This window comes from Sprattus sprattus, assembly GCF_963457725.1.
Source record: "Sprattus sprattus genome assembly, chromosome: 15".
NCBI lineage: Eukaryota > Metazoa > Chordata > Actinopteri > Clupeiformes > Clupeidae > Sprattus > Sprattus sprattus.
In genome coordinates, this window is record NC_137913.1 from 15,346,037 (window position 1) to 15,361,322 (window position 15,286).

Genomic DNA, 15,286 nt, shown 5'->3' on the forward strand with positions numbered 1-15,286 from the left:
CCTTTCAGCGGCACAGAGATGAAGAGGACTCTGTCTGCAGTGTTATAATAGATGTGACATATAGGCCTACCCTGAAGTGGGTGTGGTTCTGTGCCTTTTTCTCTAAACAGCAGGGCACCATAGAAACCTCTCTCTCTCTCTTTCTCTCTCTCTCTCTCTCTCTCTCTCTCCCATCTCCTTGAGTGGGGAGATATTAACCTTATCCCTGATCTACTGTATGGATCAACTGCAATGAGCAGGGTGCTTGGTGCTTAATGAGATGTTGTCACGGAAGTCTTCAGACTAATTAATGCATACACACACTCTCAAACTGAGATCTTTGTATACTCATTCGTTTTCTCCAGGGATGGATCGATAAACACACACAGGCATGTGCACACACACACACACACACACACACACACACACACACACACACACACACACACACACACACTCACTCACAAACACCCAAACCAACAAACCAACATGTTCCAATTCCTTACTGTGAGACCTACAAACAAACTCATTAGTCTCTTTCTAGTGGTGAATCCTACTGGGCTGACAGAGAGTACTCCGCCCTGGGAGGTCTTTTGCATTGTGCGCTCTACATCCAAACTGGGTTCCTGTCCCTAGCAGCTACCGAATATATCACATCAACATTTATTATTTATAACATACTATATATTTACAAGAATGTGCTTTTTTGCTACTCTCTTGGGCTTCTTTCACTTGAGACAGGCTGGTAAATCAAACGTGAGTAAAAATTGTTGATGGATATTGGATTGGGTATAAGCTGTGACATTGTATTACAGTACTTTGTGTATGCTGTGTAGTTAGTTGTATAGTTAGTTGAACACTGTATTTTCAGATGAGCTTTTCCTTCATACTCATCCGATGTAGAACAGACCAGAGGCATCCTACTGATCTCGAGTCCCATAAGTGTGAATGATTGATTGTTTTTCCTAAATTGATTATTTGATAATCTGTCTCTGGGCTGTGGGTTTCTGTCAGAATGCAATTACAGGGCGGGAGTGTGGTGGTACAGTGTGGTCTATTAATTTTGATGTCGGGGCAATTGTCCATTTCATGCCAGCTCCTCTTGGCATTTCCTGAGTGGCCTGGATTTGTTTGGTGGAAAAATGTGGAATGCCTGAAAATGCAGACGAGTCTGTCACCACTGAAAATTAATTGGGGGAATATTCAGTCATTTAAATATGCATATTTGTCTCTGGTCTGGCAGTTTGAGGGGTAACTAATATCCTGTCCAGTTCATTAATGATCATTTCAGCACAGCTCTAAAAATATCCACTGCTGTCAGCACCTCCATACAGGATGTTTGTGGGTCGTGTGCTGAAGTTGAGCAGACCAATATGAGGAGAGGGTGATGGTAGCATGGCCACACTGTAAATACAAACACACGCTCAGATTTTGGATATTTTGTTGGATATTTTGGTCTGTGAAAGTAGTGGTGGGCATATAGATTAGGCATAGGCATTTTTTAACAATTCTATCTACAGAGCCCTCCGCTTTCTTTCCTGACAGTGAGATCAATCGGCTGGAGTCCGGGCTGGTCGTGGAGGTATGGAACAAGGGTATGATTTGGGACACAATGGTGGGAACTGCCTGGATTCCACTAGATACCATCCACAAATCCGATGAGGTGAGGCCATAAATTGGCAGGTTTAAATGTTCAACATAAACAAAATTATATAAAATGTTACCATACAAGCCTATGCTGCTATCATATTGATAATAATAGTTGTTCTCTTGAATCAATATCTGTCACAAATATAGTCATGTTAATGAGCTTCACCTAGAGAACATGATTTTTCCTTTTGCTTTGCAAAGGACTTTTTAAAAAAAGATGGGTGATGGGCTTCTGCACTGCATACGATCATACCTACAATAAGATAGTATCTCACTGCACTTGGTGAGAGTGTATCGAAGGTTGTATGGTAGAATGTGGTGGGTACTGTAGTATTGCTGTAGTCTGGCACTCTTGGAGGGATGGAAACCTTTTGTGAGTTTTAAACAGCCTGCTCTTCTTGTAGTCATGAATAATGCATCCTAAAGAGTTTAAACCATCCTGAGTTAAATTTTAAATACACTCTGGGTCTCTCCTTTGCTTTCGCTCCTTCTCTCTCGTGCTCTGCCTTTTCTCTGCAGGAGGGTCCTGGTGAATGGACTTGTCTCGACTCTGAGGTCCTTATGAAAGCAGACGAGATCTATGGCACCAAGAACCCTACGTCTCACAAAGTACTTCTGGACACCCGTTTTGAGGTCCCTTTTGGTAAGTCCACTATTTTCTTTCCTTTCCTTTCCCTTACTTCCTTTCTTTTTCTTCCTTTCTTTCATTCTTCTTCTTTCTTTCTTCTTGTTCATCCTCTCTCTTATCCTCTGCTGTTCTCCCTACTTTGCTGACCCCTGACATTGGGTCCCGTCTGACTTTCTCCTGACCATCTCCTCTCCTCCATCTCTGTTGTTACACACATTTTGATTACTGTGATGTTCGGTGCTGTTGTTTGTCATTGACCATCACTGCACGAAAAGCAAGATTATCGGGCCCGTAAACGCTGTGATACTGCCGCGAATGATAAGCATTCCTGGTTGATAGCAGACATTCCCCCGAAATTTCCGTGCTGTTGTTTGTCATTGACCATGTGAACCCCTCCTTCACCCCTCTTATCATCAGTCACTCGGTCTCTTGTGTGAGTTCAAGGACAGTTAAATGCTCAGATGAACATGTTGAACTGTATTTAGCATTGTATAGTCTGCTATTTTATTTTATCACAACAGTTAAGATTTTTCTTTTAGAATGCACACATGTTCAAGGGCTTATTTAGTAATGTGGGTTTATGTAGAGACCAGAAATCCCCCAAATGGCTCTTGTTTAGTCATATGATGTTGGTATGGAAACCATAAATGCAGAGGCTGTTCTGGTGTTCTAATCTGAATGTGCAATAAAAGGAGTTGAAGACTGAGAGACTAGTCTCACTGTGATCAGTAGAGCCAATCCTCACACTTCTATTTTCTGTTTTCAGGGAAAGTGTATGTGGATAGAGTTGGATGGAGGTTGATCTATTTCTGATGTTCCTACAGGAACCCTAGACATCTCATGCTATATTAAAAGGCCATGAATATGTTATGTTTGCACTCCGTTCTTGGGATGGGCAAGACCTGGGACTGACTTGGGCAAAGAAAAAGAGAGAGAGAGAGAATGGGGGGATGTTGAGGGTGTTTAGGAGTCCTGTACATGCCTTTCATCCTTACCCTCACTCATCTTGGGCTTTGCAGACATTCCTGACGACGAGGCCCACTATTGGACCAAGAAGCTGGATCGCATCAATACTATGAGGATACATGATGAGGTAAGGATGCCAAACAGTGGATGTTTTAGGTCGACTAGTCACTAACCTGAGCAGAACATGTCATCATGCCTTCAGAGGAGAGTAGAGGAAAAGGAAATTCTCGGGATAGATTATTTTTTAAAGATAACCTCTTTTTCTTATTTTCAATGTTCATAATGTTAATTTTAAGGTTTACTAGAATAGATTTACATGCTTCAATGAACCAAAAACTATTTTTTTTTTCACATACTAAACATATTCACCCTCTGTCTGAAACGTTAGAGCTCCTCCGCTTTGCGCTATACAACATCCGCAAAATCAGGCCGTACCTAACCCAGTATGCCACCCAGCTGCTGGTGCAAACCTTGGTGAGTTCCCACCTTGACTACTGCAACGCCCTCCTAACGGGCCTGCCAGCTTGCGTGGTAAAACCACTACAGATGAACCAGAACGTGGCGGCGCGTCTGGTGTTCAACCAACCGAAGAGGGCACATGTCACCCCGCTACTCATTGAGCTTCACTGGCTGCCTGTAGCTGCTCACTTATGCTTGCCTACAGAGTGCTTGCTGGTTCTGCTCCCACCTACCTAAATGCTCTTGTAAGGGAAAATGTTACACCCAGGATGCTGCGCTCGTCTAGTGAGCATCGTTTGGCACTGCCGCCTGTGCAAGTACGGCAATCCAGACTATTCTCATTAAGCAATAAGCCCCAAGAGGCCGTGGTTTGCGCTGATTTTCAACAGGTAAGGGGAGTTGTTAGGCACGACACGAAGAGGAGTGCCATTAAACCCCCTTACCTGTTCTAAAATCAGCGCAAAACACGGACTCGCGGGGCTTATTGATTTTCTAAAACTGTTACTACAAATATTTGATATGGTTTCATAAATAAAGACAATTCAATTTAAGAAACAATAGTTTAATGATAAACCGTCATTCTTCCGCCACTAAAAATTATAGTTCCTAAATAAATCGTTGCCACGCAACCCTTGAAGCAACACAACAGCCAGATGGAACATTGGGAATGAAATGCGCTATATGAATGCCTTGCAGTTTTAGAAATTGTAGTTTCACGTTGGTGGAACGAACTGCCTAGTACTACCAGAGCAGGGGCGTCCCTCTCTACCTTCAAGAAGCTTTTGAAGACCCAATTCTTCAGAGAGCACCTCCCTTCCTAAATGGCACCTTGACTAGTGCTTAACTTGCACTTACAGCAGTTACATTCCTGCACTTCTTTTTCTTTGCTATGTCGTTTTTCTATTTTTTTTATGTAAAGTAGTATTTATTGTAACACAAGGTTTTTATTGCTCTTTTATTGCTCTCCCTTGTACGTCGCTTTGGACAAAAGCGTCTGCTAAATGACTAAATGTAAATGTAAATGTAAGCTCCTGTCTTTAAGGCTTATCTTGCGTCTGTCATTTGCATAGCTTTTGCTGTAATAAAGCAAATACTCTCTGCACTACTAGAATACACATACTTACTGTATAACATACAAAAAGCCTCGTGCACACAATCTGAAATTACAATTAGAAATGGTAAATGATAACATAATAAAAAACAAGAGGACATCCCTGTTTAAATGAGCAGGTGTGAATTAAACCTGAATAATCTGGGTTATTATTTCATAGTAAATATTCTCTAGGCTTGTTGCAAACTCATAAATGCCATCCTCTGGAAACCTACAGTTACAACAAGAACTTATACCGACAGACCATAAAAAGTCATAACTCTGGTTAATAATTTAGTTCAGGTGGTATATTTAATTTTTACTGCATTTTGACATACCTTGACTGTCTGTAACCCTTTTCCCAATGTTCCCAGTATCCAGTGCAAGATGAAGCCCAACGCAGACCGCTCCCTTCAGTCCCTTCACAGTGCTGTGAGTATAACCTTATTATAATATATAAAATAGTATAACAGAATCTCTGTCTAGACTTACATTCAGCTGCCTTCATGCTGGACTCTGCCTCACTTCTAGTACTACCTCACACAGTTGTCTTGGGAGTACAATCCACTGACACTTTGTATTTGTTGTCTGTTTATTCTAGTGGGTGTTCAGTTTTTATTTTTCTGTTTTTCTTTTCAGTCCTTTTCTTATTTATATGAATTGTGAATATATTTGTCATCAGGTACTGGGTTGTTCTTTTTTAATTGAAAAGCTATTTTGCACAAACTGAAATTATTCCACCTTTGGACTTTAGATGGCGCTGTACACCATGTCTAGCTTCTCTTTTTCAGTGGGGTGCCATTTCAGATGTTCAAAGCCACAGAAGTGAATGTATTAAATGTCTGTATGAGTTTAGTAAAGTAAATGTGCCTTAAATCTCATGTAGGGGTTATATTTCCCTAGCTGCATTTTTTCTGTTCATATTTGCTTCCATGCCCCCAGGCGACTGGAGTTACTTTGGATGGAGTGAGCAACAGAGTATGTACTTCAGCTATCCTCGCTCATCATCTGATTTTCCAACACTTTTTGTCATTTTTCCCTTTTGTGACTTGTGCATGTTGAGTCACACGTCATTCACGAAGCAGTCTTCAGAATTATTTGTACATTTTTTCTGCATCCTCCACTCCCAACACTCTTTGTGTGGATTTTTGTTTGTCTGACTATCAATCGCTGGCTTTCTTTCTCTCACCCACCAATCTCCTCCGTCTCTGTTGTTACACACATTTTGATTACTGTGATGTTCCGTGCTGTTGTTTGTCATTGACCATGTGAACCCCTCCTTCACCCCTCTTATCATCAGTCACTCGGTCTCTTGTGTGAGTTCAAGGACAGTTGAATGCTCATATGAACATGTTGAACTGTATTCAGCATTGTACTATACATACACAGTTTTTGATGAGCCTTTGTTATAGAAGGCTATAACTTATGAGTGTTGTTAATAAGGTACTGAATATAGTGGAATTTTTCGATGGCAAAATATTTTGAATGCTTATAGAATGCTTCATTGTTAAAGCGTTGGTGACAAAAACATGTAATCACCTAAAAAATCAACTTAGCCAGAACTGTCTGTTTGTCTGTGTTTGCTTTTCCATATTTATGCTCACCATTAGAAGACTAATTATTTCTCATCGATTAAACCTTAGCATGTGATGACCACGACAGTGCAGTGGATGACCGCGACAGCGACTACCGCAGCGAAAACAGCGGCCGCCCCCCGCGGTTCCACACCACAGCTCAGCCCAACTCATCAGTGCATCAATACCCTACGGGACGTAGGCTCTATCAGGCTGGAACAGATTCCACTCAGAACTATGAGTCCGATTACAGAGAATCAAGGGGGCCAAGGTACAAAGAAACTCTCACACAGATAATGTAGAGTAAGCTCAGACAAGAGTAGTTACACTAAGTCACTCTTTAGTTGAAGCTGTACAACGTCTGTATATGTTAACTCTTGACTAAGTCTGGTCATGAAAACAACTATGGAAAATGTATTTCCAATATTATTTGTTTGTTCTCATTATTTATCTTATTTATATAATTTTAATACCAATCATATATTATTTGGTTTAATTTTCACTCTTTATTGATTTCAGTTTAATTTTCCTTCATGTTCTATTTAACATTTTGTGTCATCATTTATTTTCTTGTCTTTTTATTTTTCTTCCAATTCTATTTTCCCTTGCATGGATTTATACTTGACTTAACTGACAAACACAGACGCTCTAGGAGCAGAGGAGCTGTCCAGATAGTTCCAGTTGATTCTGGTATGGGAGTGGAGGACTGGGAGAGTCAATACAAAGTTCCAGATATCTTAGATGACTATCTAGAGCCGGAACAGAAAACATGGCCTGACGAAGACACCAAAAGTGAAATTTACCGAATTGTCAGCAGTCCAAGTGATTCCAAAGGCAGTCGGTTCTATCAGACGGTGGAGTGTGACGCAGTCTCTCCAGAGGAGTATGATGAGACAGGCCAACCTGTTGAGGGAAGCCGTGGTCTGGGCAGCGGGGAGGTGCGCCTGATTTACAAAGAAGCAAGTTGTTTTGAAGATGAAAATTCCCCACCTGAAATATCAATTATCCCCTCAGTCAGGCAAATAAGGCAGCGGGCTGAGCAGGAGGCTTCAAGGGAGGGACTGTTGCACAGGACCAGAATGTGGGCCAAAAACCCGCTGGAGGAAACGTTAGAACACTATGCAGCTTACAGAGAGGAGGAAGAAGCCAGACTAAGAGGGAGGAGTGAATATGGCTCTGCTGAATCAGATGAGATGCAGTTCTCTCTTGGATCTGAGGAGGAGTTGGACGACTTAGCTTTTGCTGAGGAGGATGTTCAATATGAATATGACAGTTATTACAGTCATGACAGATATGTCTACTCTTATGAGAGCAGCACAGACTGGGAACATTACGTGAGAAAGAACAGCCAGGGGATGGTTGCAGTACGGGTTTCAGATGCCATGTTGTCTCCTGTGGAGGAACCAAGTGATGAGTATGTTGATACTATGGATGAGATGCAAAAGCTGGTCGACACCGTCTCAGAGTACCTAGCTGAAAAAGAAGAGGAGATCAGCAAGTATGATCAAAGGCCTACCAAAAAATCTACACCTCAGGATGGTTTGAAAACTGAAACTGTTGCGCAAGATAAAGAAACAGGTAAAGAAACCCCTGTAGATAGCACAACAGTGGAACAGGGAATATCAGGTGTGAAAAATGCAGTGAGCTCTCTCTTTAGCTCAATCACAGGCACAAAATCACCAACTGATACAGCGGCATCATCAGAGACAGCAGAACCGGCTTCCCAAACAGAATCTGGGATGTCTAAACTCTTCTCCTTCATTCCCAAAACCTCCTCCAGTCCAACCCCTGTTGCCATTGTGCCACCTGCCCATCAGGGAGCCACTGCTGATAGGAAGTTCTCCCTACAGTCTCTTCTTCCATTTGGGTCTCCCGAGCCCGGTCCACAAGCGGGAGCAGCTTCCTCAGGGGCATCTGACAGTGCTGTCGGTGCAGGAAATCAAGCACAGGAAGCAAGCCAGCCAACCTCTGTGCTTGGAAGACTTAACCCTTTGAGGCTTTTTTCAGACAAAGCAGCTGGAGATGCTGCAGCACAGCCGGCTGGAGATGCGGTCAGCAGTGGGTCAGTTAATAGATCACAGAGTTTATCTGTTGAGCAGACGGAAGGTATTCGTGCAGATTCTTGTGATAGGCCACAGAGCGTCGCAAGTGCAAGTGGTTCCGTAGAGCTTCTTCCTGAGACGGAGTCCTCGGGAGAAATACTTGATAGTCAACCAAGAAGAGCATCTCCAAAACCTGAAGTTAAGCCAGACGCTCCTGAGGAAGGTGGGTTTTTCAGTCCTTTCAAAAAGTCATTTACCTCGATTATCTCTGGGGCTAATGACAAACCAGCTCAAAGTGAAGGTACATCTATGTTTTCGATTTTTAAACCCACAGATAATACTGCTGCACCAAAGACAGAAGACATAGCTTCTTCAATCGCAGGGAAAATAAAGGTACCTTTTCTTACCTCAGATGCATCTGCCCCGCAGGCACCCAAACCAGAGGGGGGAATGCTCTCTGGACTTCTGAAATTTGCTACTGGAGAAGATACAAATGTCGCTAAAACAGAAAGTTCTCAAAGTGGCCCAAAATCACCCCCACAAGGCCGTGCAGCTCTCCTAGAAAGCACACCAAAGGGAAACAACAACACTGGATGGTTTTCCAACCTGTTTAAAGCAACACCTGAACCTCAGGCAGTGTCACCACCCCCCAAACCTTCAACAGAAGCCACCCAGGAAAAAACAGCCGAGGATAAGCAGAAAGCTGTTGGAGACTCTAACACAGAGAGCACCCCAAAACAACAATCTGAGCTGGCTACTCAAGCCGATTCTGATCAAATAATGCTAAGTTCAGAGGTCCAGGCTGAGAGTACTACTCCAGGTGACATTACAGCCCATTCTGAGGCTAAGCCACCATCCGAGGCGCAAGCTCAACCTCAGCCACAAGGTTTTCTTTCTGGGCTGCTCAAACGTACCTCCTCTGAGGATAAACCTCAGGCTAGTGCTCCACAGGGTGGCTTGCTCTCTGGGTTTTTATCATCTGCTTCACAAATAGTCACTCCACCTCAAAGTCAGCCGCAACAGAGTGCTGGCCCACCTCAGACAGGAGGGTTGTTGTCAGGGCTTTTCAAAATGGCCACTCCTGAAAACGCTGCTGGACCTACGGCAGGTACTAAGCCCCCAGGAGACCAAGGCACTGAAACACAGAAAGATCCCTCACAACAAACATCTCCCCCTCCAACAGGTGGACTTTTTTCTGGACTCTTAAAAATGGCTTCTGATACCGTTTCAGGCCCCCTATCCCCTCCTACAGCAACCGACTCTGCAAGTGGTCAGTCTGCTCAAAACACCACTACAAGTCAAGCTGCACCACAAGATGGCAGCGCAGCCCAGAGTCAAACAGGCGGCATCTTATCAGGGCTACTTAAATTTGCTTCCTCTGAGCTGCCAACACAAGAACAGTCAGCCTCTGCTCAGACCCAACAAAAAGATCAACAGCAGCAGCAGCAGCAGCAGGAGGGCCAAAATCAGAAGCCACCTCAGCAAGCTGGACCTCCTCCTAGTCAGTCCGGAGGACTTTTTGGTGGGTTGCTTAAACTCACAGAAAACATACAACAACCTCCAGCACAGCCACCATCAGGTGGCACTAACCAAGCGCAAGCTCAGCAGCCTCCTTCTGGTCCAGCAGGTGGCATGTTATCTGGCCTTTTCAATAAACTAGCAGAAACTGCAACACCGCCACAACAAGCAGCACCTGCTGACCAGCAGTCGACACAATCTCCCAAGCCACCCGAGCAGCCACCAGCACAGCAGGGCGGTTTTCTTTCTGGTCTGTTTGGTAGTGCTGGTCCCGCTAGTAATGCTCCCAGCCAACCCTCAGGCCCCCAGCAGCACCCCAGTCAACCTGGTAATCAACAGGCCAACAGACAGAATCTACAGAGGCAGAATCAAATTCCTTCTCAACAGCCACCCCAGAGTGGAGCAGGGGGGATGCTGTCTGGGCTTTTTAGCAAGCTTACTGACACACCACCAGAACCACCACAGGGCAGTCAACCCTCTCAACAGGTGAACAAGCCCAATCAAAATCAGAGTGCGCCACAACCACAACAACAACCACAACCACAACCGAGCCAACAGGGGGGATTTTTGTCTGGGTTGTTCTCCTCAAATCAACCACCGGCACCACAGCAAGGGTCTCCTACAAATAGGCCAAATCAGCAGCAGCAACAGGGCAACAGACAACCGTTGCAGAGACAAACTCAAATTCCTCCACAGCCAGCACCTGAGCCTCAGCAGGGGGGATTGTTTTCTGGGTTCCTGAATAAGTTGGCGGCAGTAGACACGCCTCCTCAGCAACCACAGCCACCCCCTGGGAGGCAAGGTCCTCCAGGGAGGAACCAGCCATCAAACCAGCAACCTCCCCAACCTAGTCAGTCTGGAGGACTTCTGTCTGGGCTTCTAAAGATGGGTGCTACAGACAGTGCAACTTTGAGCCAGCCTGCTCAGCCACAGACTGGCAGTCAGCAACCAGGGAATAAGCAAGGTGTTCAGGGGGATGACACCAAACCAACTCAACAAGCATCCGCCCAGCAACAGGGCCAGTCAGGCGGTTTGTTCTCTAGCATTATGAAGCTTGCCACACCAGATGTTGCTCAGCAGCAAGCTCAACCTACAGGCCAATCAGTACAACCTGCTGGTAAGTCTCCTCAGAGTGCACAGCAGCCTGAATCTGGTGGGATTTTGTCTGGTTTCTTGAACAAGCTGACTGCAACCACTGAAGAAACGCCATTGGATAATCAGAGTCCTGCTAGCCAGATATCAAAACAACCTGGTCAAGAAGTTAAACCTGGACAAGGTCGGCCACAGATCCAGAGAACCAAACCAGTGGATATTCAGTCATCGCAAGATAATGTGGTGGAAAAAGACCCCAAAGCTGCTGGCCAAAAGGGCTTTTTGTCTGGATTATTTGGCACAAATGAGGAGCCTGTCACATCTAAACCACAAGAGTCAGCAGCCTCTCATGATGATGTAAAAACAAGCACTAGTAGCAGCACTCCAGGTTTGCTTTCTAGTATATTCAAATTAGGGCCCAATGAAAGTTCTACTCCAACAACCAGTAAAGAATCAGAAAGGAGTGTCCTTGACCGTATCCTTCCCAAACAAAATGAAACTCTTGATGCTGTTGTATCAAGCAGCATCAACGTTCCAACCACAACCGGTGGTTCTGAACAAGCTCAAAGTCTCCCCCAATTACCTCAGTCCGCTACACAAAGGTATTTGGATGAGATTCAGCGTCTCCTGTATGGCACATCACGGGAGTATGGCTATCAGGATTTGCTCTACTCATTTGCAGAAAATGGCGTGATTCCCCCAGAGCTGTATGAATATCAGTGCCTCATAGAGGCCCTCCTCTGGCAACAGCTTAATGAGTTTGCTTTAGCAGAGGCTCTTGCAGCACAGTCTGAGGAATCTTATGTAGAAAATCAGGTTTATGAACCACCTATGAGAGCGGTGTTGAGGGAGGCTCCGGAAAGGTGGAATCCCAAAGATGTCGATTCCAGTCAGTTCCACATCCCCTCACACCCATGGAGGGACATGGCAAGCCATCCTCTTCAGAATGGCAGAAACCAAATAGATGATGAGGACATAATACTTTTTGACATGAGCTGTCGAGACAGGAAGCGCTGGAGCAGCTGTGCCAATATAGAGGATGTTACTAGGCAAAATGGAATTCAGAGTGGAAAGCCTTGGATTGCAGGCTCAGCCCTTAACCTCTCAACAGAAAAGCCACCAAAACTAAGCAGGTGTCAGTCTCTTACTGACTGCAACGCACAGAGCAAGCCTTCTGCTGAAAATAAAGTGGTCAGTTCTGAGCTGCTTAAGAATGAGTTTGATCTGAAATCAGCAATGGACTTCTTAAAGAGACTTCAGCGTAAAAAAGGCGCTGTGGACCTGTCCAATGGTGCTGTCGACCTGAGTAGCTCAGCTGGACTAAAGAGAGAAGAAGATGATGACACCCATTGTGAAGATTCTGAGTGGTATCAGCAGTGGCTTTCTCTCTTAGAACAAGGCATGTGGTGGCCTGCTGAAGCAGGTGACTGTGGGTATTATGTTTACACAGATGAGGAGTTCATTTACTCTCTGCTAACTGACAGGGCTGGAAAACACCTTTATGCATGTGCCTCTCCTGAGAATAAGACTACTGGTCATATAGCAAACATACAACAGCAAATGAATGATCCTAAGGTTACACTCTTTGGATTCAAAATCCCACTTCAAGAAGACATTGCTCTTTGGACTCCAGATCAAGATCTGAAGGATTCACAGCTGCTCAATGCTCCAGAGGATTTGACTTCAGCTCTTCAGAAAGGAGACAAAATAATGAATATGAATCTAGAGCGTTTCTCTCAGATGTTTGAGGAGTCCATCACTGCACAGAATGAGCAGGCCGTTGATTTCACTATGTGCAAGCTGAAAAAAATTCAAATGGGCGCAACACAACCAGAAATGCCCTTTCAAACAGAGCAACTGGAAGCAGATGACCTCACAGGTAACATGAGAAGAGGAAGTCACGGAGGGCCATATTGGAAGAACCAAGGAATTAATGATCTTTTTCCACAAGTGTCTGGCCCAGGATCCACTACCACAGCTGCTTACAATTCATCTTCATCTTATAGGCAATATACCTCTGCAAACAAGCGACCCACAATACCCGAAATCAGGGTAGGATTTGTGGATGACAAGACTATTGACCAGCAGCAGCAAAAACAAAAGGGAACCTCTGTGTTCTCAGCTATTGGAGATTTTGTAGGCAAGGCTACTGATACAAATAAGGCAGTCAGCACACCATCACCATCTGGTACATCATCTGAACTCTCTAAGGCAGAGCCTTCTCTATCTAACCAAAGGGGCTCACCTATGGATAAACAATCAAGTATCTTAGGCTCAGGTTTTCAGAGTCTGAAATCTAAAATGTCTAAAGGTGATGAGGCCCAAGGTAACATGGCTCAAACCACTGGCTCTACCAGAATACCTCGTGTATTGCCCACACCTCCCACATCTACTCCAACTTCACCCTCCCCCTCACCCTCTCCCAGACCACAACTTGGAAGACAGCCTTCTTTGACATCTCAGTCAACAAAATCTGCAGCGTCTGCATCACCACGTGTTGCTCAACAGCTGAATGGAACTGTGCACGGAGCTAGTTCTCCCAGGTCCCCCGTACTTTATCATCAAATTACTCAAAGCAGCAAGGATGTGAAGCCCACTGATTCTCAATTTTGTGATAAAGCTTTAGATTTTTCCCCATCATTACAAAAACAGGATCAAAGCCAAAATCTCAAGACACCTTCACAACCAGCAGAGGGATCTGTTAAAATCGTTTCCATAGTACAGGCTATGGACTTCACTAAATACAAAACAAAGCAAGCTAAAAATGTGAGCCAAGAAACACACACATCAAGTGCTAAAGAGAAAAATGTGATGGATCTGACTGTTGTAGTAGAAAACAAAGATGTAGAATTGGATTCTTTGGTTTTACAAACCCTTCCATCTCCAAGACTACCCAACTCCAGTCTAAATACAATGGCAAATCAGCGGTCAGGAAGTCCTGATAGCTATCCACTTTTCGGAAGTCGATCTTCAAGCCCTGATTGTCCATTCGATAAATCACCAATGTTAAGTGAAAAGAGATCACAGAAGTCAAGAGAAGCTGATATCGAGACTCCTGTGGTTGATTCCGATTCATCAAAGTATAAACCAAAACAGTCACAGGGTGGAATCACCACTTCTAACCAGTTGTTTGGAACACGATCCTCAAGTCCCAACCGTCCAATAGATATGTCTCCTATATTCAGTCACAAGGAATCAGATCAGTTAAGTGAGGCTCCTCCACAGAACTCTGGGATTGATTCAACACCTTTATCAAAGAGCAAATATTCACAAGTTGCGGATCATTTGAGGACTCAGCCTCGTGTAGCTTTACAAGGCCAGATCATGACATCTACAGAACAATCACAAAGATCTCCATCCAGAAGTCAAATACCTAGAATCATTACCCCAGACTTACAGAGGCAAAGTCATACTGAAAATAAGCGTGCTGCTCTCAAACGGGAACCATCTATGCAAAATCAATCTATGGTATCAGGTCAAACAGCACCTCGTCCATACGAGATTACAGGACCAGCCAACACAATCAAAAGGACAATTGACATGTCATCAATGCCAATGTCAAAGCCAGAGAAACCATCTGAAACATCAAAAGTGGCTTCTAACACTGAAGTACTCCCTCTTGTTAGGAACAAAGTTACTTCATTTGCTGACATTTACAAAGACTCTATTGGTGTACCCCTTGTGGTTGATTCAGCAATACCACAAGAAAGGCCTTGTGAAAGAAGGAGGCAGTCACAACCAGTCATCAGATTTCAGCAAAGCTTGGATCTTAGTTTATCTCAGCCACACCCTGTGTCATACCCAGAAAGCCCTGTGTTTACCAGGTCCAGAGGACTTTCTCTGGATTCTCGTCTAGCCACTCAGTCTGTCAGAAGAAGCTATTGCTCTCCAGAAGCTACTGCTCTGTCCCATCGAGTACCATCAGCTCCTGCCAACACAATCAAAAGCACAATTGACATGTCATCGAAGCCAATGACAAAGCCAGAGAAACCATCTGAAACATCATGTGAGGCTTCTGACAGTGAAGTAGTCTCTCTTGTAAGGAACAAAGTTACTGTATTTGCTGACATTTACAAAGACTCTATTGGTGTTCCTCTTGTTGTTGATTCAGCAATACCACAAGAAAGGCCTTGTGAAAGAAGGAGGCAGTCACAACCAGTCATCAAATCTCAGCAAAGCTTAGATCTTAGTTCATCTCAGCCACACCCTGTGTCATACCCAGAAAGCCCTGTGTCTACCAGGTCCAGAAGACTTTCTCTGGATTCTCGTCTAGCCACTCAGTCTGTCA